At 36.1% G+C, this 25,086-nt stretch overlaps 1 protein-coding gene and 1 non-coding gene across 10 annotated transcripts in view; one reads left to right on the top strand and one right to left on the bottom strand.

The window, feature by feature from the left end:
* Positions 1-25,086, bottom strand: part of NRIP1 (nuclear receptor interacting protein 1) — a 100,757-nt gene that overhangs the window by 39,358 nt on the left and 36,313 nt on the right. For 4 of the 9 annotated variants that reach the window (XM_047721953.1, XM_047721944.1, XM_047721920.1 and 1 more), the window contains one exon: positions 11,756-11,877. The exons of the other annotated variants lie outside the window; for them this stretch is intronic. The gene's annotated coding sequence lies outside the window, so the exon portion shown is untranslated. The remainder of the gene's footprint in view (positions 1-11,755; positions 11,878-25,086) is intronic. 9 annotated transcript variants of the gene reach the window in all.
* LOC125089760 (U6 spliceosomal RNA) lies at positions 18,826-18,928 on the top strand. The gene has a single exon (XR_007124054.1). It is a non-coding gene; the product is annotated as a U6 spliceosomal RNA (small nuclear RNA).

The raw sequence follows: 25,086 nt of genomic DNA, 5'->3' as shown, positions 1-25,086 counted from the left end.
CAAAAACTCCCCAAAAGTACTGACAGTCGAGGGGTGCAAACGAAGCAATAATTAGGGACAACACACTCTAGATCATCAAAGAAACTTAACAGGAGGCTTCCTAAACCAGTTCTATTTTCATGTACACAAACACTTTAACACTGCTAGAAAACATGTCCTATTCTGCACACTTTTCTTAAAAAAAAAAAAAAAGGCAGCAGGAACAATTAAGAAATACTAGGGCCTTCAATGAAGTATTGCAATAATGTTTGCAATAATGTTTAATCAATACTGATGCATTTGTCCTTGACACACTGACCATGTCATCAAGCTACTGTCATGTGATATCATGTCATTTCCCCACCTGGCTCATGACCTTGTCCTCTAAATGACCTAAAGCTTCCCTCAAGTAGCAGGAGGCCCCTCCCCGCTGTCTCAGCAAGGTCGAATGGGTCAGCGTGTCCTCATCTATAATCCACCACCATTTGTCAGCAGGGAGGCTGGAGGAGGCAGGCTTGCTACAGGGGGAGAATGCCCAATTAGGCAGCTGTCACACAAAGCAGAGGCTGCAAAATTATCCCCTGTCAAAAGAAAGAGCAGCTGCGGGTGCCAATGACAGCAACCTTTCAACCCTTTAGGTACTGGAAACTACACAGAAGTAAATGAAGAACAATTAGTGATAACAAATCGATGAATTAGGACAGTGAATTAGAAATTACTAGCAGGTGAGCCTGGGTCATACATGACATAAGGGCATAGCAGACTCCAGGCAAGGGCAGGGACGCAAAGAATCACACGGACCATCTTCTTGCATATAGATTTTTCCCTCTAGCTTTTTCTTTCTGTAAACCTAAAAATCCTTTAAAATATCCAGAACCTCAAAGAACACATACCTTCTTACTTTTCAGGGAAGACCCAAATAAACCTCTTGACTAGAAGGACATCCTTCAGAACAGTAAGTCTAGTTAACTCTAAGTTGTTCTTAAACAATCTGTCATGCTATTGCCTCAAACTTAAATTTAAGTGTGGCCCACAAAATCTAAAATATCAGTTCAAATAATCACACTTAAAACATCATCCCTCTTCACCTAGTACTTGCCCTGATTCTACTTTAATCACACTCACAGGGAAAGGTCTCCAAGAGAGTAACCGGGTATGAATTCTGAGAAAACTGTGATGTGGCTATCATTACGCCAATGTTAAATTTCTGTACATGGTGTGATTCTGTGTACAGAGAAGTAACTGCAGTGTGTGCTTCTGTGTAGGATATGTATCTAAAAAACCAACTATAAATTACTCGGGTTATTCTGCATTAGGTGTGATATGCATTAAGTCCCAAGCGTAGGAAGCTAATTCACTTGGATTCTCCAAGGAATGTCTTTGCTACTTCACATTGCAAAGCAACAAAGGAGGAACAAAATGGGCAAACAAGCCCCACAAAGGAGAGGAAATCCAGTATGGCTCAGTGTTTATGGACATGGTTTCGTTGTGCCTCAAAAAAGTTCTGTATGTTTAGAAACAACTTTCTGAAAGTCCACTTTAAACTGACACTATTTTTTTTTCTTTCCCTTAGGAAAAAGCATGTATCTTCCCATACTGATTCTTTTAGAGTTGAGAAACCTGAATGATCTGTGCTATAATTTCTAAAGAAGCAGGGACAAATTGCTCAACTAGAATTCTAAATCACAAATGGGCAAAAGTGAGGGAGACAAGGTGAGGCAATAAAAGGCCTTTCGCTCATCCCCTCCAACACATTATAAATAAATCACGGTTGCCAGAGGGAAAAGTTCATAATTCCTAGCTCCTAAATCAAGTCATTGGATAAAATTTCCAGGAGAGAATTGTCATGGGAAGAAAACTTCTCCATTAAAAGTTTACCCAAGAATTTGATTCATAAATTACATTTCACCTTGTTAAAAAGTGGGCATTTACACATTTGCTTTAGTTCAGAAGGCAACCTTCTCAAGTCAAACATAAGAATTAAAAGAAAGAAATGGCAAGTAGACTGGAATGAAGGAGTTAATGCCTTTAGAATTCAGCTTCCATCATACATGGGTGACTATCTCTTTAAATAATTTAAATCCTCTCCATCAACTACAAAGCTGTTTTGAAGCCATTTAGCTTTGTTCTTTACATGTGTTCTAATTAAGAAATGACCTTGTCATCACACACACCATAAATCCGGGATTATTTCCTACAGCAAAAAATTCACAGAGTCCCCAAAAAAAGAAAAAGAGGGGGGAAAAAAAAGACTTCTTCCTCAGTTCCTCACTAAAGGAAGTTGTTGGTTGGCTAAAGGCTGAAGCAGTTTCACCGCATAATTTTTTGTTGTTGTTGAATGTCACAGGGCGGGTTAGTGTGACCTTGAGCTGCATCAGCGGCACAGCAAGGGTCGAGATGCCTGCAGGCGCCCTTGTACTGGATTTGCAAGACAAAAACCTTCAAACTGGCTGAAGGACATCTTAAATCTCTTCAAAGGTTTTCCGAACTAATCTGGGCTGCTCTTAGCAGGATCTGTGCCAGTGTGAGAGGCAAAATTAAAAACAAGGTCTTTGACAGGATGTTGTCTCCTCTTAACCCTTCCTGAGCAGAACAGAACAAATCACAAGCTTTCTGGAGATATGGTTTACCTAGAAGCCTTCTTTCATAACAAATTATGTAAGCAAGCAATCACAAAGGATGGGGCAGCTATCAGCCCTCAAAACTAAACCTCCCCGTTGCACTTATTTAAGAATTTGGGTCAATTTTCTTCTTGCCTGTATTTTAGTGTAGTGAACGTAAAACTTAAAGCTCTGTTTGTTTGCTCTTAGATTTGCAGAACAGTCACAGGTGAAGAGTAAGGAAATATTTCCATCAACGTTAATCTCTAGAATTTTCTTTCTTTTTTTTTTTTAAGAATAAGGTTCTAGCTGGTTAAATTGCAAGCTTCATATGTATTACATATAGCTCACTAAAATTACAACAGGTAAAAAAATTACATCATACATTTACAAATTTCTTGTATCTAACATGATGGATACACTGCTAAAAGGAAGAAATCAGAATAGTGAAAATGAACATACTTTAAACAAAGCAATGTCGGGCTTGTTACAAAAATCAGTATCAATGCCGGCACAGGGTGTGAGTCTTCCCTGGCAATGCTCTCAAGTTTAATTTAGTAGCTATGCTCCCAATAGTCTAAGGGAACAAACACTGTAACACTGATTTTAAGATACTGCATTTTAAGTATCTCTGCATCTGTAACATGTCTGTTTGTCATCATCAGATATAAGGTATATCATAATTAGTTGTAAAGAGCATTTAGTAAAAGGTACAGAATTTGTTAAGGTTCAATAGGTTTCAAATCATGCCCTTCAAAAAAAAAAAGACTAAGTAAACTGAAGATTATGCTGAGTAACAAGGACACTTTCACTAACTGAATTCTTTTCTTTTTTTTTTTTTTTTAAAGATTTTATTTATTTATTTGACAGAGAGATCACAAGTAGGCAGAGAGGCAGGCAGAGAGAGGGGGAAGCAGGCTCCCTGCCGAGCAGAGAGCCCTATGCGGGGCTCTCGATCCCAGGACCCTAGGATAGTGACCTGAGCTGACTGCAGAGGCTTTAACCCACAGAGCCACCCAGCGCCCCCACTAACTTGAACTCTGATAGGCTTTCCTGAATGGGACAGGAAAAGGGTAAAGCAGTACTTAGTAAGTAGATAACGCATGAAAGTGAACCATACATGTGAATTTCTTTAGTACCTGTGCAAAAGGAGAAAAGAGTATATACACTGTGCTAAATGCTTCAGCTGGAAACCTGGTGTTAAAAAAAAAAAAAAAGAACTCTAAGGATGCAGAGTGAGCAGTAACTAGGTTTTCCGTTCACAGGTACGTGTGCCCTAGGTGGTGGTCCGTGATCATTAAAAAACAAGGAAGGTCTGGCAGGGAGAAGAGAATGGCGCCACTCTGGGTTACATAAATAGGCAGGGAAGAGCTGAGTGTGATACAGGAAGGGGGTGGTCCAGTGTGACTAGAGATTAGGCTGAAAATGCAATTGGGACCAAGGACTTTGAATCAAGGCCATGCCAAGGAGCTAGCCTTTATCTGGTGGACAGTGGAAGGTTTACAGGCAATGGTATGATTAAATGCATGCCAAAAACAAAAACAGAAGTTATAGAGTCGTTGATGGCTTGGAGGGGAGAAATTGGGGTGAATTCATGCAGAGAAGAAAACATGGTCAAAATATGACAGGGGAAAGAATGTTGAAAAAAAAGATAACTGAGAAATAAATAAAGGCTGGTCTGAATATTTAGAAAGCAATTTATAGAATATAAATAGTGCTGTAAAAAAGGGTATTTTTAATAGCAAATTCATTAAGTCAAAAAATAATGAAAATAATTATTGTACCTCAAGCCCACATTTATAAATCATCTTGTTGACATGATTTGTGCAAAGTTTCATGATAACTAAGAACTCCTATAGAGGTATTTAGGGAAGAGTCAGAATCAGAATCCATTGAGATTTGAATTTTCTACATTTCAAATCATAATCTTCATTAAGTATCAGGTAGGGATTGTTGTTTATGAAGGCAGCAATATGTACCTTTTCAGAATAGTGTGAAGGCATATCTCCCTTGGATATAAAACAGAGATGTCTGGCTTAAATCATAACGTGGTTGATGAGGCTACCATATTATGAAGCATTTCATCAACACTAATGAGCACAAAATTAACTCTGCAAACATTTATTGAGTATGTACTATGTTTAGAACTCGGAATTAAAAAATAAAAAGTCCCCAACATTCTATCAGCTTTGTGCTTCTAGTGTGTCACTTATAATGATAAGTCCCTAAATTATAGTTCACACCATCACACCATTACACAATAAAAAGCCTAATAGTAAAAAGAATATTGAGTTGTCAGGGAATTAGTTCTCAACTAGCAGCCATCTTGGTATTCCCAGGCAGCTGACAAGGTATACAGAGAAATCCCAGAACTCTCTGGGAAGACCCAGTACCCATGCAATTTGAAGAGAGTCGTCAAATACTCTGGAGACTGACTGTCCTGCTAAGACCTCAGAAAGAATTTAACAGAGTATCAGCCAAAGTAAGAGGGTAGGGAGTAAAAAAGAACAGGAGTCACCAGGGCCAAGAAACTATCTGCCAGAGAGCAGACTGTACTCTCAGAAAAGGAAAGCCAGCATCAGGGATCAGGTTGAGGCAAGTGGAGGGGAAGGTCAAACAAAGGAGAGAAGAAAGATTCTGAAGGGAATACTTCTCACTTCCTGAAGAAGAAGCAAACTTTACTCTGTGAACTCCTTAAGAAACGATCAAGTCTCTAAACCCTCCAGAGGAAGAATCATCATCACAGGAGATGTATTTGGAGATTCACAAGTCATAAAAAGGTCTAGCAATTGAATGCCAGTATAGTGATAGGGCACAACTAGAAATGACCTTCCTAAGTATCTACAAACAAAATGACTTCTTGAGTGAGCACTTCCATCCTACCGGTAATAAGTTTCCAGCACACGGGATGTCTAGATATTAATATGGGGGTGGGTACTATGATAAGACTTGTAGATACTAAACAAAAAACAAACAAACCAAAAAACTAAGAAAAAACCACACAACGTATTAACCTACAAATGCAAAAGCTATGATAAATTATTGAAATAAAAATACAGAATATTCTGTAGGCAATTAGATAGTAAGTTCCTATAAAGCAGTTCTTAAACCGTGGTCCAGGGACCCCAAGAGTCTCGACGATCCATTTAGGAGGTGCATGAGGTCAAAACCTAATCTGATACCCATTTTGTCTCTCTTTCTCATGAGTGTGCAACGGTGTTGTCCAGAGGACATGTGATGTGTCATGGCTAATGTGTTAATGGCTCATGGAGTGTAGCCTTGTATATTCTTGTGCTTTACAAATTTTCTCAGTTTTAATTTCTAGTATGGTAAAATATTGGTTGGTATGACCCCCATAAAGAAAAGCTCTCTTGGGTCCTCAATAATTTAAGAGATTGAAGGGGTGCTGAGAGGGAAAAGTTTGAGAGCTGCTGCTAGTCTACTCTAATAAAGTTAAGAACTTCCATCTTGGTTTTTTTTTTAAAGATTTTTTTTTTTTTTTTTGACAGACAGATCACAAGTAGGCAGAGAGGCAGGCAGAGAGAGACAGGAGGAGGAGGCAGGCTCCCTGCCGAGCAGAGAGCCCGATGCAGGACTCAATCCCAGGACCCTAAGATCATGACCTGAGCCGAAGGCAGAGGCTTTAACCACTGAGCCACCCAGGCGCCCCTTCCATCTTGGTTTTAATGTTCAAACAAAATCTCTACTTTCAAGAATTTATGCTATAACTATGCCAGATAAGTACTGTTCTCTATGCAGAAACATCTCAGAGACCTGAGTAGGGGGAAGAAAAAAAAATGACCTTTAAAAAAGAAAATTAGTAAGCTAGAGACGCAAGGTTACTACTCTTCTGAATTCACCACGCCAGAAGTAACAAATCCACAAATATTTATAAATAAGCTGGTGTGTGCCGAGAGCTGAAGATGGAAGGATAACTCAATAACAAAGTAGCCCTTGGTAGGCTCACCCTGTCCGGAAAAAACGTAATCCACAACCCAGTGAGTACTAGTAGAAGAAAAGGCATGCGCAAAGCGAAAAGAGCATGGAAGGGCAAATTCTTGGGAGGAAGACAGGCAGGGAACACGTTTGTTAGTGAAGGCACTCTGCCACGGAGGGTAGCATGAACTGACTAGCAAAAAATCAAGCTTTGCCAAATGGAACAGAAGTTAAAGAGCACTCTTCAAGCAGGGGAAGGTGCGTCGGTCCCAGCGGGAAGAGGAACAGCGCACAGATGTTTTAGAGACTTTAAGTTTCTAGTAACAGATAACGGACCTCTGTTCAAAGCACAGAAATTGTGAGTAATGAAGACACTTTCTAGAATTCGATAATGTAATTTGATATCAGTTGAAGTCAATGATGAAAAATTTGGACTTGTAAATTTGTAGGTCTTTTTTCTTCATTTCCAATCTGTCCTAGATAGTGGCTTTTTAAAAAATACAATAAAATTAATTTGTTAAAAAAAAATGGAAGTGTAAACAAAAACTGGTCCTTTACCATAGGTATTTTGAGAACCTTAGAGAACTAGGTGCAAGATGGCAGGATGAAGGAAGGACAACTGGAGATAAAATTTCACAATCTATTTGCTTAGAAAAAGAAAGGACATGCTCATATAGGGCGGGGCAGGGAGAGCGGGAGGAGAGGGAGAAGGTGGGAGAGAACATTGGGCAAAGCTCCATGCCCAGTGTGGGAGCCTGTCCTGGGGCTCAATCTCACAATCCTGAGATCATGACCTGAGCTGAAATCAAGAAGAGTCAGACACTCAATCGGCTGAACCACACAGGTGCTCTATTAATAATCTTTCTATAAGTAAATGCAAATAACTAACTTACTAAATAAATAAATAAGTAAATGGGGTTTCAAAATTACTCTAGTATATCTAGTATATCTCTGATCTAGAATGAGGAAATTCTGGTTATCTAAATAACATGCATAAGCTGTACTGTTAGCATCACACTAACTTCAAAGTGCAAACCTCAGGCCGTGTGGTTGGAGGGCAGAGAATCAAGGAGAGTATCAGGTTCACTACAATTATTTTAAGTGAGAAAAACCAGAGTGTGAATAAGAAGAGAAAGTGAATGGACACTCTTACCAAGACATTTTAAAATTATTTTAATTATTTCACTTGAAAATTTTCATGGGAGAGAAAAAAACCTGAGTTGACATGGAGCCTTGGTGTAGTGGGAAATTTTCCTCTCAAAATGATGTTGGTTGTATCAATTAAGATACTAAGTAAAAAACTTCAAAAAAGCCAATTCTTTAATGATATCAAGTTCAGCAAAATATTAATTATATTAACAGTTCCCATTGTAACAGTGAATTAGGATTAAGGAAGGCCTGTCACTTTCCTATGGTCATTATATTATTGGGATCACTGAATTATTTTATCAGAGAAGTAACAGAAGCAAATTGGAAGTTTTAGGAAAATGTGGTAGTTGTGGAGACAAAGGCGTAAGTAAGCAGGCTTCGAGCCCAAGCATTCCAGATGAGGTACGCACTCTGAGACCAGAGGCTGGCTGTGGGAAAGGAAATTAAAGAGTAGGTAGAAGCAATGCTGGAAATCAATACTTCATTTGAGCCCATCACCCAAATTTTCTTGCCCAGGTTGTCCACAAAGCCAGGGAAACATCAGCTGAGAAAGACAAGTTAGTTTATGGGAATTAATTCCAACTAAAATAACTCACCTAGATTCTGGACTGATCTTGGTTTCACCAGTAGCACGTTCTCCACTGATTACCTTGCATAAACACTTTCTCAAAGTGTTCTTTCTTTTCTTTCTTTTTTTTTTTTTAAAGATTTTATTATTTATGTGACAGAAGAGATCACAAGTAGGCAGAGAGAGTGGGGGAAGCAGGCTCCCTGCTGAGCAGGGAGCCTGGTGTGGGGCTCCATCCCAAGAGCCTGGGATCAAGACCTGAGTGAGCGGAAGGCAGAGGCTTCAACCCATTGAGCCACCCAGGCGCCCCTGTTTTTTGTTTTCTTCAGTAGGCTCCATGCTGGGTGTGGAGGGGGGGGGGGCTTGAACTCATGACCCTGAGATGAAGACCTGAGCTAAGATCAAGAGCCAGATGCTTAATTGACTGAGCCACCCAGGTGCCTCTCAAAGTGTTATTTCTTAAATTAAAACATGACTTTAAGAAATGTTATATAAAGGTTGGAGAAGGCATTTCATGGAGATGATTAGACTCACTTTACCAGCCTGGTGACCTATTCTGTTAGAACCAACTAAGTTACTGGCCATTGTCTTTTCATACAGATACTTCTATAACTGATAGAAAAGTTCTAGCACTTAAAACTGTTTTGAAATAGTTATGTGCATTGAAATAGCTATCACCAATGTAATCGAACTAGGAAAAGAAACATACATTAAAGAACTCTTCCCAGTGAGAACTCATGAGATATAGCAATAAAAACTCCACTTAATGAGAAAATGAGTATATTCAAGTACTTAAGCTTAATTGATTTATGGCCAATTATCTAATTCTACTGGAGACAGTCACTCTTTTTATATTATCAGTATTTGCCAAAATCAGCTAACAAGTGCTGCACTCTGAAATAAACAGAGCACAGAAAGTATATGGAGTTCTAAAAACAAAAAAAAAAAGTGATTTTATTTTATTAGTTATATGGGATGACTACTTTTTTTGTTCAAAAGAAGGAGCTGACAAGGGAGCAAAGGAGATCTCACTTAAGGCACTGAGAAGCTTTATAAACACTTCATGCTTTATATGGTTTGCAATATTCATTTAATCAAATTCTTCTCCTTTTTTCCTAATCACCCTCCTTGGCCTCTCATTCAGGACATTACTCTACTTAAAAAACATGATGTACTGGGGCGCCTGGGTAGCTCAGCAGGTTAAGCATCCAACTCTTGATTTTGGCTCAGGTTATGATCTCAGGGTCGTGAGGACTGAGCCCCGTATAAGGCTCCCGAGCTCGGTGTGGAGTCTGCTTGAGATTCTCTCCCCCGCCCTCTCTTCTCTCCCCCACCTTCTCTCTCTTCCTTAAAAAAAAAAAAAAAAAAAAAAAAAAAGTGACCGTACCCGTTCTTAGAGCGTAGCTGTATGACAGACAAACCATAGTAAAACTCATGGAATATATTAATTCAGAGTCTTCAAATGTTTTTCTACCAAATACTAGTCTAAATAAGGCCCTCCTTTTGAAACTGAGAATTCATGGCTGGTTGATGGAATGCCTACTGAAAAGATATTTTATATAATGACAACTTCTCCCAAATTTATTTGACCATGGAGTCTCATTCAAAACACAATTTAGAAAACATATACTTAACATATTCACTTTCAATCTTGAAAAAAATTTAATATACTAAATGATTATCACAAATAGCTCATTTGTATATGCTTTCCAAACTATTCATTGTACATTCTAAATAATCTGTCTTTTCTATCTGGGAGAAAGATCTAAATCTGACCATTTTTCAAGGACAACTTATTGGCAAAGTAAATTTCTCAGCTGGCTATCTATGATTTATTTATCCAACTGGCAAAGTGGTGGTCGGGTACTTGGTACAACAAAGGCGTTGACAAATAAGAACAACAAGAAACTATTTGTATCTTGCGGGTCACAAGAATATGCATGATTATAATTTTCATTTTAATGAAATTAAAAGTTGGGAATTGGGGTACAGTAACAACTTAGTCATCAAATATAAAACAGATTTCAGACTATCGGGCATAATTATACCCGAATGAAAGAACTCAGCATTTAACAAATAAAGGTCTGGCTGATATAAAATCTTGATTTAGGGGAAAAAAATAGTATGTGAATATGTGACGAATGACGAGCAACCAAATAATTATTAGTAACTGTAATTTTTTTTTTTAAAGATTTTATTCATTTATTTGACAGAGAGAGAGAGAGAGATCACAAGTAGGCAGAGAGGCAGGCAGAGAGAGGGAGAAGCAGGCTCACCGCTGAGCAGAGAGCCCGATGCGGGGCTCGATCCCAGGACCCTGAGATCATGACCTGAGCTGAAGGCAGAGGCTTAACCCGCTGAGCCACCCAGGTGCCCCAGTAACTGTAATTTTTATTAAAGAAATGTTTTAAAGACTTTCTTGCTTAAACTACAAGAATAAACAATTAAAATAAGAAAGAAGTAGAATGATTAAATAACTTAATTACTAGGTTTTCTGAATATAATCAGAATAGTAGAGAAAGAGGAATTTGTATTATCACTGTGCCAACCATATGACACTTTAGATAAGGAACAAATTTGATTCAAAGTTGCCATTCTCCTTTAGAAACATCAGGGTCCATTAAAACACCATGAAGTTCAGGATATCCTATCTGTTTTCCTCTAATAAGAGTTTTCAGCTAGCTAATGAAAGTGAAACTCTTCACAACTAATGATGAGCACAATAATTAATCACTATGTCCTTTCCCAGTTTATTTGGAGTGCTTCTCTGCCCAGGCGTAAGCAGCACAAAGTCCAGGAGCTTAAGACATGACAAATTCATTTATGTTCTAGCTCTACTAGATAACAGGAGTGTTAATCCACATAGAATTAGCCACTCACCCATCTCTCTCTGTTGTACTGTCCACTTACTTGTGTTAATTTAATCAGACCATTTTATCGCTTCTCAGAAATGCTAATATACTATTTGCCTTATAAGAGGTAACCATTTACCTAATTCAAAAAGTAATCATTGACTTAGACTATAATAATCCCACAATAACCAAACATGCTTCTATTTTTCCTCAAAACAATAATTAACTTTTATCTGAAATCAGATTGCTATTTCAGGTTTTATATAACTGTTCATTTTCTCTGTTTTTTGGTAAAAACAAATTATCATCAACACAAACACTATTTCTAATTTCGAGCTTCCCAATCCCCCACTCCAGAAGTAATCTACTCCTTGAATTCTATAGAATATTTCTTTCTGTCTTTTCTTATGGCATTTAAGCTCTTTCTACTACTTGATTAAATTTATCTGTACTTATCCTTTCTCAGTAAGTTCCTTAGGATTGTATCTTATTCACTATCGACTTTTTTGTTTGTTTTAAACCACATTGTGCCTAATGAAATAATTTGCACAGATAAAACACAAAACATAAATCTGGTGATTACAAGCTAATTTATCACTAAGAAAGGATTCTCCAAAATATATTAAAATCACCATGATTAAGCCTTAAGAAGTCAGGAAAAATATTCTCACCATCTGTCTCTGAGGTCTGTCTCTACTTTCTGAGAAAGGAAATGGAGAAGGCTGTTGAAAAGGAGCTCTGGTGTCATCTGGAGTCTTTAAATTCCCCGTTCCTCCTCCAGTCTAGTGTGCACCTGAGGAAAAGGAAAACCAGATTCTGGAATATTTTTTGTGGAGCTCTGTAAACTTTTCCCAGTATATTTCTGTTCAAGTTCAATGTAGAAGTAGTCATTTAACAGAGAAATATAGTTTTATGAAATAGGGATCATTCATTAAGGGAAACTATGTAACTTTTGCTTTCTAGACAATACATTTGATCAAAGTAGATGTTTCAAGGCAAATGTGAATAAGGTTTACAGTTGCTAGGATGTGCTTGTTAACCTCTGTTAATTTCAAATTTCTGTCAAATTATTCCAATTAAGTTACATCTAAAAATTCTAAATCCTCCCAAAGGTATATTTCAAAAAAAAAAAAAAAAAAAGGAAAGAAAGAAAAAAGAAAACTAAAAAGGAAAAAGGAAAAATAGATGTTCATATTAAGCTTTTTCTGTTACAAAATACTCCCTATGTAACCTTCTAGCACAAAATTTGTAATAAATATCAAATGCCTTACGTCCAGAGACAGACTTGCACACCAATCTCCAAAGCAGCTTTATTTTAAAAAGTCAAAAACTGGGAACAACTCAAATGCCTTTCAGTAGGTAAATGAATTATGGTATACCCATACAATGGGATATTTACTACTCAGCAACAAGAAAGGATGCACGATTGATATAAACAACAGCACGGATGAGTTTCAAAATAATTATGCTGAATGCAAGAAGCCAGGCAAAAAGGAATACACAGTTTGTAATTCCATTTGCATAAAACTGTAGAAAATGCAAAGAAATCCACAGGGAAAGAAAATGTTTCAGTGGTTATCTGGGGATCAAGGGGTGGGATGGTGCAGGAAGGAAGGATTACAAAAGGACATTACCTTAACTGTGTTGGACCTGAGTGTATACACATTCAAAATTGATCAACTGCACTGATTAAACATGTGCAGTTTATTAGATGTCAATTACGACTTAATAAAGCTACAAAATATTAAATTTCTTCAAATGTTGTATGCCCCTTGGTGTAGCAATTCCAAGACTAGGATTTATCATAATGAGAAAAAAAAAATGAGGACATATACAAGTATTCAGCCATAAGGATGTGACAATATACATTATTTCTAATAGTAAAAAAAAATTGAAAACAGCCATTAAATGTAAAATAACAAGTTTGGGACAGGTTTAATAAATTCTGGCATATTACATGGTAGTATACTATATAGCCACTAATATATTATATAAAAAATTATAGGCTATCATTCCATATAACATACACCGGGTGATAAAAATAGGAAACAGAGCACTATGTTCAGTATAGCTGAATTTGTTTCCAACATATATGAAAATAAATGTAGCAATTATTTCTGCATTTAGAGGTAATTTTTATTTTTCCTTTTTGCTGATTTATAGTCCCTAGTTTCTTTTTTCTTTATAATAAACACACATTACTTTGGTAAAATAAAATGAATTAAAGGATAAAAATACCAACAGTCTACAACTGTCCACTCCCTATACGAGTAAAAGACTCCTCAGAGCTGGTGCCCATTACAGAGCTCTGAGCTATCATGTCACTTCCACCAGTGACCTACCAAACAGTCGTGAGAAAAGGGCAGGTCTGACAGGATAAACTGGAGTAATAATTAGTAAGCTACGTGCTTTACAAAGCGCTTTCATGGGCATGACCTCATTTGATCTTCGTAACTCAGTGAAACGAGCAGAGAAGGCATGATCCCATTTTACAGAGGGGAAACAGACAACTGAGCAAGGCCAATCAAGTGTCGTGTCCCCAAATTACAAATCTTGGATTTAAATTGAGCCTTGACTATAAATTCTGATAGGAATTCTAAGAGAAACAGGGAACAATCACTTCTGATTATTTATAACTAGAAGGCAGTGATTTATATGGGAATTTAAAAATAACCGTATTTGCAATCATATTAGCATTCCTATTAGCATCTGCTGGGGGCCTTAGGGATTTCCTAAATCCCCAGGGCCCAACCTCAGAAGCTATACCCTGGCAACCCCATCTTGCCCCTTGTCAACATTACCTACTAAAGCTCTGAAATTCAAGTAGAATTTAATTGTTTAATTTTCAGTTGTAATTCTTTCCTTCTTGAAAAATAAAGAAAATATATTACGTTTTATTTTAAAGTGGGTAAAAGAAAGTAACCATAACTATATACATAAATTTATGAATGCTACAAACATTGACTTATAAGAGGTCAAAAGATCTAACTTAATGGTATTTTAAAATACCACCTTTGGGGCCAAATCTTTTTTGGGACACATGCAGACAAGAAACAGTCTCCAGATGACTCCAAGTATACTCAGTGAAGAAAATGATCAATTCCTCACAAAAATATCAGTAACCATCTTCAGAGGCACAACATTAACAAGCTGGTCAGCATCTGCTAATGAGGCCTTGAAGCATTAGGAACCCTTGTAGCTAGCATTCCTACCAACACGCCCACGACGACCAGAGACTTAAAAGGTAAATAATGGTAGCCTTGTTTTCTGGGTGCTTAGTGTGGATCAGACACGCTAGTGTGTCTAGTGTGTATCAGGTTATATACATAATCTTTAAAATGATCTAATGAGGTGACTATCATCAACCCTACTTTATAGATGAGGAACCTGAGTTTAAATGGCCCCAAATCAAAATACCAGTAAAAGCTTAAAGTGGAATTCAAACTCTGGTATATTTTACTTGCAACAAAAATGGGGCCTTGGCAGTTCTCTGGAAGAGACATTTGACTTTTCTCTAGCATAACCCACCTACAGTGGTCTCAGTTCAGGCAGTACAAAACAATTGGCAATGGTATATGAAGTTCATGAGTCTATACTTTCCATGTAAAGAGAAAAATATCCAGAGCCCAAAATCTGTGTCTGATATTTTGCCACATTCTACAACAGTTTAATGGCTTGTTTCCATTAAAGCACTATTTAACCCTTTCGAGTCAACACGATCACATGAAAGATAAATTAAAAGAATATTTAAATAAAAGTCAGCAAAAGGTAATATTAAAGAAACTATTCTCATAGATTAATATCTTAAGACTGTTTTATATTAATGAATTAGTAAATCAGTCTTAAATACAAGTCAGTGGAACTGTATTTCCCAGATGTCTGGGATCATGAAGATAGGAAGCATTTCTATGAATAAGAAAGCATTTAAGTAATTGTTATAATTATAAAAATATAGTATTTCCATAGAATATCATGTGATCATCAAAAATACATAATTTCAAATAACATTTAATGACAGATACGGCAAAATGAATGTGAGGCTAAGAAAGCAAGACACTCAACTATCTGTTAAGCTGAACAAATTGTAAGGGGCTATGCTTGGTGTCAGAATTATAAAGTGAATAAGACAAGAAAAATGCTAGATGCTGAACTACCCTTCATGTATGTTCTCTTTGCCTGATCAGGACCTTCAGGTTGTCTAGAAAATCAGTTTTAATGTCATTTCCTCAGAGAAGCTTGTCCACATCACTTTACATAAAGTAGCTTCCCCTTTACCTCTTATTTTGTTTAAGCTTTTTATTTTGTTTTCTGTTTCCCTGATTTTCTTTTATCTACATCTACTGAGGTACTTAAGAGGCTCTTGTCCTTTTATTGTATTAATAAGATATATTACATAATTGATTATTTCAGAGTAAAAACAACACTTCCTTTCTGAGACAAACATCTACAACTAACACCATACTTCATGGTGAGAGACTGAATGCTCTGTCCTACTGCCCTATAATCCTGGTAAAAAGGCAAGAGGCCTGCTCTAGACACCACTATCCACCATTGGACCAGAAAGTTTACTCACTGCAGTTAAGACCAGGAAGAGAAAGACACATAAATTGGGGAAAAAAAAGAAAAAAGGTTAAAACTCTTTGCAGGCAACATTATCTTCTATGAGATAATTCTAGGAAGTCTACCAAAAAGCTACTAAGAAAGTTTAGAAAGGCTGCAATATATAAATCTATATATCTACATATAAAATATAATGGAATTCCATATAATGGAATATTATTCAGTCATAAAAAAGAATGAAATCTTGCCATTTGAAAATATATGGATGAGCTAGAGAGTATAATGTTAAGTGAAATAAGTCAGAGAAAGACAGATACCATACGATTTCACTCCTATGTGGAATTTAAGAAACAAAACAAACAAGTAAGAAAAAAGAAAGAGAGAGAGTCGAACAAGCTAAGAAAAGACTCTTAACTACAGAGAACAAACTGATGGTTGCCAGAGCAGGGGGAATGTGGATTAAGAAGTGCATTTGTCGTGATGAACATGGGGTGATGTATGGAATTGTTGAATCACTACATTGTTCACTTGAAACTAATATAACATGTATGTTAACTATTCTGGAATTAAAATTTAAAAAATTAAAACATTCTTAGCAAAAAAAAAAAAAAAAAGATGGCAAGTCTCCCCATACTGATCATCATCAAAATACCACCATAGCTTTTTTTTGATAGAAACTGATTCTAAGATACACATGAAATTGACTCTAAGATATATATGAAAGATATATTTATATACATGCCCACATATGTATATATATGTGGGCATGTATATAAATATATATATATATACATACATATGTGTATATATAATATCTTATATATCACATTATATGTATGTGTATATATATATATATAAAATATCTTATATATCATATATAGACATATGTAAAATCTAAATAAGGATTTAGAATATCCAAAACAATTCTGAAAAAGAAGATTAAAGCTTTAGGACTTACATTACCTAACTTCAAACCTTACTATAAAGCTATAAAAACCAACACAGTGTGATATTGGCATAAAGATAGACATACAGATAATGAAATTGGATAGAGCCCAGAATAAACTCTCACATTCATGGTCATTTGAATTTCAACAAATGATGCTGGGACAGGTCAAAAAATCACATGCAAAAATAGACAAGTGTCAATCTTTCACAACATACAAAAAAATAACTTAAAATGGACCATAGAGGGAATTATAGAACTAAAACTTCAAAACTTCTAGGAGGCATAGAAAAAAGCCTGTAACCATAAGTTAGGGAAAGAGTTCTAAATATGATGACAAAGGCGTAGTCTATTAAAAAATAAACAAGAAAAATGGAAAAATTAGACTTCATCAAATTCTTCAAAAGTCATTATTTAGGTAAAAGACAAGCCCCGAAATAAGAGAAAATATGCGCAAATCATACAAATGATAAAGAAATGGTGTCTAACATATTAAAGCCCTCAGACCTGAAGAATAAGAAGATAAAACGATTTTTTAAAATGGGCTAAAGTTATGAAGCTATTTCATCAAAGATGCATTAATATTTAAGTAAACATATAAAAAGGTACTCATCATCATTCCCTAATAGAGAAATACAAATAAAACCACAATGAGATTCCACTACACAACTCACTAGAATAGCCATAATTATTTTTAAAATTGAAAAATTCAAAGTTTGGGAGGATAGGAAGAAATTGTAACCCTCATACATTGCTGATGAGAATATAAAATGGCACAGCCACTTTGGAAAACAGTTTGGCCGTTTCTCAACAGCCTACTCATATACTTAACCACACGACCCAGTAATTTCACTCCTGGGTATCTAACCAAGAGAAATGAAAACATATGTCATTGTATGTAAATGGTCATAGCAGCATCAATCATAACAGCCAAAAACTGTAAACAACCCAAATATCCATCAACTGGTAAAGGGATAAGCAAAAAGTAGTAACAAACAAACAAACAAAAAATACCCCAGAAAGAAATTAATAATTCATGCAACAAGGATAAAACTAAGAAACATAATGCTTAGTGAAGGAAGCTAGATAAAAAGACATATTTATATAATTCCATTTATATGTAAAATGTCTAGAAAAGACAAAATTAATTAGAGAGAAAGTAGATCATATCCTGGGACAGGAGAAGGGAAAAGAAATTGACTGCAACAAACATGAAGGACCCCTTTGGAGTGAGGAAAATGTTCTACAACTGGACTGTGGTGATGGCTGCACATCATCATGCTAAATGCTAAGGAAGGGTAAACTGTATAGTATGTAAACTACACCTCAATAAGGCTATAAAAAATTAAAAGGATATATTCTACATAGAATCATAAATGAGTGTTTCTCAGTTCATTTAAAATGAATTTTAATTCATTTAAAATGAATCCGATGTTAAAATAAATTGCTATTTCTCCCATTATTTAAAATAATAATCACAATTAAAGATAAGCCTAATGTATAACAACTACTCTTTAGAGAATGCAAAAGTAGTTTTTTTTTTTTTTCTTTGCAAAAGTAGTTTTAAGGTGACTATTCACTTCTCTCATCTATTGCTGGTGGAATGGTAAAATGGTACAACCGCTAAGGAGAACCAGTTTTGCAGTTCCTTAAAAGTTACAGAATTACCATATGACCCAGAAAGTCTAACCCCTAGGTATAAATAGAAGAGAAATGAAAACTTATGTCCATATAAAAATCTGTATATGCATGCTCATAACTGCATTATTCATGACAGCCAAAAACTGGAAACAGTCTAGGTGTCTCTCAACAGATGAATGGGTAAGCAAAATGTGATACATTCAGCAAGAAAGTATTATCCAACCACAAAAAGGGATGAAGTACTGATACAAGCTACAACACAGATGAACCTTGGAAATTATTATGCTGAGTGAAAGAAGCCAGTCACAAAAAAACATGTACCATATGATTCCATTTATATAAAAATGTCCAGAACAGGCAAATTCAGAAACAGAAAATAGATTCGTAGCTGCCTCAGAGCTGGGAGTGGGGAAGGATAAGAATGGGGAGTGACTGACAATGGGTATAGGGTTTCTTCTTAGGATCATGAAAATATTCAAAAATTAGATGGCAGTGATGCTGTGTACATGTGTGACTATAGAGAACACTTTAAATGGGTGAATTTTATTGTATGTGAACTGTATCTCAATAAATCTATTCAGAAAGATGATTACTGTGCTCACTTAGCATATATGTTAAACTGGAACAATATAAGAGAAGAACAGCATGGTCACTGCACAAGGATGACACGCAAATTCGTGAAGCGTTCCATATTAAAAAAATGATGATTGTTAATGTAGGATTTATTAAAATATCAAAAGTAATTTCAGAGTAAAAATCTGGGCTTCTAATCTTACTTGCTTTTGAGCATGTCTAACATTTATCTAAACAGGTATGTTAGTGTTCAGTTCATTGTGGCTAAATAGAAATCATTTTTAAAAAATCAGCTGCAGGTACCCGGGTGGCTCAGTCGGTTAAGTGCCTTCAGCTCAGGTCATGAGCCCAGGGTCCTAGGATCTAGTCCCACATCGGGCTCTTTGTTCAGTGGGGAGCCTGTTTCTTCCTCTCCTGTCCCTCCCACTGCTTGTACTCACTCTCTCTCTCTGTCAAATAAACAAATAAAATCTTGCAAACAAAAACAAACAAAACCACACTTAAAAAAAAAATCAACTGCACTTTTACTCACCAGTAACAAACAGAAAATAACATTTAAAAAATATCCAACAAATAAATGTACCTAAAGAATAAAAGTTAACTTGAAAATTTATTTGAAGACATTAAATATGACCTAATAAACAGGAGGACATACCATATTCATGATAGAAAGACTCAGTATCATAAAATGAAAAATTTCCCCCCAATTCAACTGATTTTAATGCAATGCCGATTGAAATTCAAAAGGTTTTATGAGTTGGTATCTGACAAAAGTCACAACACTGCAGATCACTAAAGGAAGAAGGAATCATTCAACAGTGCTGAAAGAATTGGTTATTCATTTGGGGGATAAAAAGAAATTGAATCCCTCCTACACAACATGTAAAAAATAAATTCAAGAGGGATTAAAATTTAAATTGAGAATACAAGTCCTTAATATTTTTGAATAAAACATAAGAGACTACCTTCATGAATTCAGAGTACGGAAGATTTAAAACTTAAGACACAGAATAGGGCTAACTATAAAGCATATGATTAATAAATTCAAGTACATTATAATTAAAAACTTCTATTCATCAACAGACACAACAAGGAAAAATTAAAAAAGATTAGCTACAATACCACAAAGCACATTGCCTAAAAAAAAAATAATTACGGTGCCCGGAATATGTGTGTGTGCACACATGTGTGTATCCTATAACATTTTATTTAAAAATAGGCAAAAGCCTCTGCCTTTGGCTCAGGCCATGATCTCAGGGTCTTGGGATCAAGCCCCACATCGGGCTCTCTGCTCAGCTGGGAATCTGTTTCCCTCTCTCTCTCTGCCTGCCTCTCTGCCTACTTGAAATCTGTCAAATAAATAAATAAAATCTTCAAAAAAAAAAAAAAAAGCTTTAAAAAAATTTTAAAAAAATTAGGCAAAATGTAAGGGCACCTGGGTGGCTCTGTTGGTTAAGCCTTCCGACTCTTGACTATAGCTCAGGTCATGATCTCAGGGTCATGAGACAGAGCCCTGTGTAGGGCTCCAGGCTCAGCTGGGAGTTTGCTTGAGATTCTCTCCCTCTCCTACTTCTCCCCCTACTCATGCTTCTCCCCCTACTCATGCTCAGGTGCAGTGTCTCCCCCTCACTTAAGTAAATAAATATATGAATGAATAAATAAATAAATAAAATCCTTTAAAATAAAAATAAAAATAGGCAAAATACAAAAAAGTATCCCTGATTAGGGGTGCGAGGGCCTGAGCAGGATGAGGCTGGTACCATGCTGGAGTGGAGGGAAAAGTGAGGTGTGGGAGTCAGAGTCCAAGCTTTGGCAGAGTGGTGTGGGTTGGAGCACGACCTGCCCACCAGTGATCTAACAGCAGACGTCAGTGACTGATCAGGGGCAGGAGGGTGCCCATAAAAAGATGCACTGTGCGGTGCATGTAGGAATGTAGGAATCCAAACAAGGTGAAGGGGCCTCCACATGAAGGGTCTTCCAAGCTTAAAGAGAATTTGGGCAGGAGGGTGCGATGGATACGGCAGACTGAGGACACACAGTGGAACTGGTCAAATTAAGTAAACACATTTAGGCTAATGATAGGCAAGTTTCTTACTGTTAGAGAGGGGATATAAAAAAAGAAAGGGGAAAAATGTGACCAAACTCTCATGTAGGAATGAAATTGGAAGTAGCAGCATGATTGATGGATAACATGTCAAAAGAACACAGAAGGCAACTTTAAAGGAATCCCACTGGCTAAATCGGGGCAAGGTGAGCATCAAAATAAGGAACAACAGTTACTGATCAGAGCTCACTGAATAAAAGACAGAATCATGAACTCATACTGATACAAATAAATTAATTAATTAAATGAAAGCTTGATGGGGAAGGAGACAGTCACTTAGTTTTAAAGTACCTCTGCACAAAACAATTATTAAACACAGAGGAAAAATGAGTAATTTCACAGTAGAGAAACATGTCAGACACCATCTTAATCAAGTAATCATCTTAACATACACAGTAATGGGTCACAATGAAAATCGTGTATCACCTGACAAGATACAAAGAGAAGACACAGCGTAACGTCCGTGATATTCCTGCCAAATATACATAACTTGCACGTAATCATTAGGAAACAGCAGCTGAACCTAAAAGAAGAGACATTCTACAAAATAAGTGGCTTATACAGCAGTCTTGAAAAGTGCCAAGGTCTTGAAAGTCAAACAAAGACTGAAGAACTGTTCCAGATTGAAGGAGACTGAAAAGATGTGACAAGTAAAATGCAAGCTGTGCTTCTGAACTAGATCCTTTTGCTATAAAGGACATTATTGGGACTACTTGTGAAAATTGAATGAGATCTGAGGATTAGATGGTAGTAATGCATCAATGTTAATTTCCTGATTTTGATGGCTTTATTGTGGCTTATAGGATGATGTCCTTGTTTGTAGGAAATATACACTCATTTATTCAGGGGTGATGAGGCATCGCATCAAGTCTTCAAGGGAAAAATTTTCCTCCTCATTGTGTTATTTAAAAATTTTTAAAATTTTAAAAATAAATAAATTTAATGCATAGTTTTGAGTATGTAATGGACAAAAGACATAAACAAGAAATTCATGAAAGAAAAATACCAATGTTGAGTAATCACATGAAAAGATGTTCAATCTCACTGGCACTCACAGAAAAGCAAAATAGTAAGATGTCATTTTGTAGCTACTATATTCAGAAAAGTTAAGCAGCCTGAGATTTCCAAGTTTTGGCAATGACTTGGTTCACTGGGAGCTTCTGGTTGTTATTGGTGGTATTTAAACTGGCCCAATGATTTGTTAAATAACTGGCATTAATTTGTATAATTAATATACTCCTATAATGCTCATAATTCTCTACACTTCTACTTCTAGGTATGTATTCTAGAGTCTTACACATGTGATCCAGAACACATATAAAAGAACGCAGACATTAGCAATGCTTTTTATTTTTATTTTTGCAATAGCAAAAATATATCTGTATCAATGTACAGATATACATCAATCTCAATATAGAGATACCAAAAACAGGCAAACAAAAATACCCAACAGCAACAACAATCCAGATATCTACCAACAAGAAAATAAATACATTCATACAATGAAGTATTACTCAGCAGTGAAATAAATGAACTACAAACTACATATGATAATAAATTTCAAAAAAACACAAAGAACAAAAGCAAGTCTCAGAAGACTTAATGCAGAATGCTACCATTTTTATAAAAAAAAAGTAAAATTAAATAGCATATTATTTAAAGACCCATGTGATAAAAGCAGTATTATTAAAAAGTAAATGATAAACACAAACTTGAAGAATGATTGAGGGGTCGGGGGGTCAGGGAGGGCAGTAAGGGCAGCGCCACAGGGAAGAAGAGGCATATGCTGGTAGATGTATACTTTAGTAGTCAAGTTCTGGTTCCATGTCAGTTGGTGGATTCTTGGTAGATCATTTCAATATTATGCTTTATAATATAAATATATTCCTGATTGCATAATAAAAAGTAAGCTGCCACGCTGTAGCAAAACAGAGTTTTACTTTGATAAGAATATTGTTTAGGTAAGCATCTTAACTTGCATACATGAACAAATGCTAAATTGCTGGGGAACAGATTTTCCTAAATCTCCTCTTCAAAAACAAAAGCAAAGGAGCATATAAAGAGATACACTCCACAGAAATGGAAGGTAGATTTGTAGATAAAAACTTAGAGCTTGGTCAACCAAAGAATGAGGCTAATTCATATCTACTGTCAATTTGGTCTCAAAACTAGCATAAATGCGTGCTTAATTACTGCAAATCTACAGAACTCTTTCATGGGAGATGGTCACGTTGCAAAAATTACTTAACAGGAGAAACAGGCAAACTGAAGTAATTCAATATACTTCAGGTTCTAACTAGACAGTATTTCCCCTCTAATCCTAAGCATTTCCCCTCATTGGTCTTATAGGCTAATGGTCATATATTCATCCTGATTGGCCAAAAGTGTGATGAGAAAAGCCTAACCCACCTTAAAGAGCAAAATTTATTTGCCCAATAAACAATTTCTTATACTCATTATACAAAACTTTGATCTGACAAAACCCATGATAATTCAATTTTCTCAACAACCTTGCATTAGAGGTAAGGCACGTATTATCAAGCAACACTTACTTCATGCAGCACAGTATTTTTAAAAGTTTAAAAATAAGTTAGAAATGTTAATGATGCTCTAAATCAAATTTTCTATCTAAATATTTATTATCTATAATATAAAAGGTATTTTATAAGGTGCTTCTCAGCATTTTATGTGATACACACAGACTGAAAATCTGGTTAAAGGGCATCTTGTACTAATTCCTCTTCAAAAGAAAAGCCACTCATCCTGATACATTATATATAATGTGGGTGTGTGTATGTACATAATAGCAATTCTTTTTCCTGGCTTGGATCACTACTGAATATTATGCCTGAGTCTTACCTATAGTTTGCATAATACTGAGGAAATTGGGATGGGGACGATAGCTTCTTGGTTAACAAACGTCCTTTAGAGGAATTGTTGCATCATGTTATAAAGGGAACAAGCAAAAACTAAATCCATACACACCATTGGTCCTTGTGGCGCATTTTACTTTTTATGCATATTTTTGACAAAGGTTGGGGCTTCAGGAATGAGGTATTGATTGAAAGAATAAATATATTTCTTGTGCAATTTCTGAAACTAGAATATATTGGGCACTAAATAAATGCTCAGTGCATAAATGTATTTTTCATTGGTCTATCTTAAGATTCCTTCCAATATCTCCCTGTATTTGGTCGACAGAACATAAAATATCCCTCCCCATATACACTTTACTTCTCTGTTTCCTTACTCTCGTATGGTTTTTGTTTTTAAATTTATATTCTTTTAAAAGACATTCCCTATTTATATTAATGACCAATGTTACCCTATTAAAAAATATATATTGATCCATCTTTAAAAAATATGTACATATCCAACTGTTTATTTGACATCTCCATCTGACATCTATAAATTGTTTATCTGACATCTCAGATTTAACATGTCAATGACCGAGTGCCTGTTCTTTCTAATCTCAGATAATATCAATTCCATTCTAAAAACCTGGCTGGCATCCTAGATGCCTGTCCTCTCCTTACAGGCCACATCCAATTTGTCAGCAAATTCTGTAGGCTTTGCCTTGGAAATATCTAAAATCCAACTACTTCTCAATGTCCCCATTCAAGTGACCATCATCTCTCCTGGATTATTACAATAGCTTCCTGATTGGTTTTCCCGGCTTCTGTTTCTATGCCCTTTGCTCTCCTTAACACAAACGTGAAAGTGATTCTGTGAACACATTTTATGTATTCACCCCTTGGCTCAAAACCATCTAGTGGCACCCCACTCTGACCTTACTTCCTGTGACTCTCCCTCATTCACCCACAGGGGCTTTGACTAGAATACCCTTCTCCTCAGAGAGCTGTATGTACCACTTTGACTCAGCCTTTACTTAAATCATCTTCTGAGTGAGAGGTTCCCTGGACATAATCTAAAATTTCATACATCCCTGCCCCAAACCTTCCAAGCTCCCTTCTCTAGTTCAGTTTTTTCTCAGTTCGTAGGATACCATGAAGTTGAACGGTTGTATACTCTAAGCTTCAAAGGGGCAGTAATTTTTCCCCTTTTTGGTCAGTGCTCTATTCGTAGGACAGAGAATAACTAGAATACAGTAGATATTCAATAAACATACATTGAATGAATCAAGGCATACCTGTCTATATTTTGTGATCCCATAAGGA

Source organism: Lutra lutra, chromosome 1 (assembly GCF_902655055.1).
Source record: "Lutra lutra chromosome 1, mLutLut1.2, whole genome shotgun sequence".
Taxonomy (NCBI): domain Eukaryota; kingdom Metazoa; phylum Chordata; class Mammalia; order Carnivora; family Mustelidae; genus Lutra; species Lutra lutra.
This window is presented reverse-complemented; position numbering and strand designations above follow the sequence as displayed.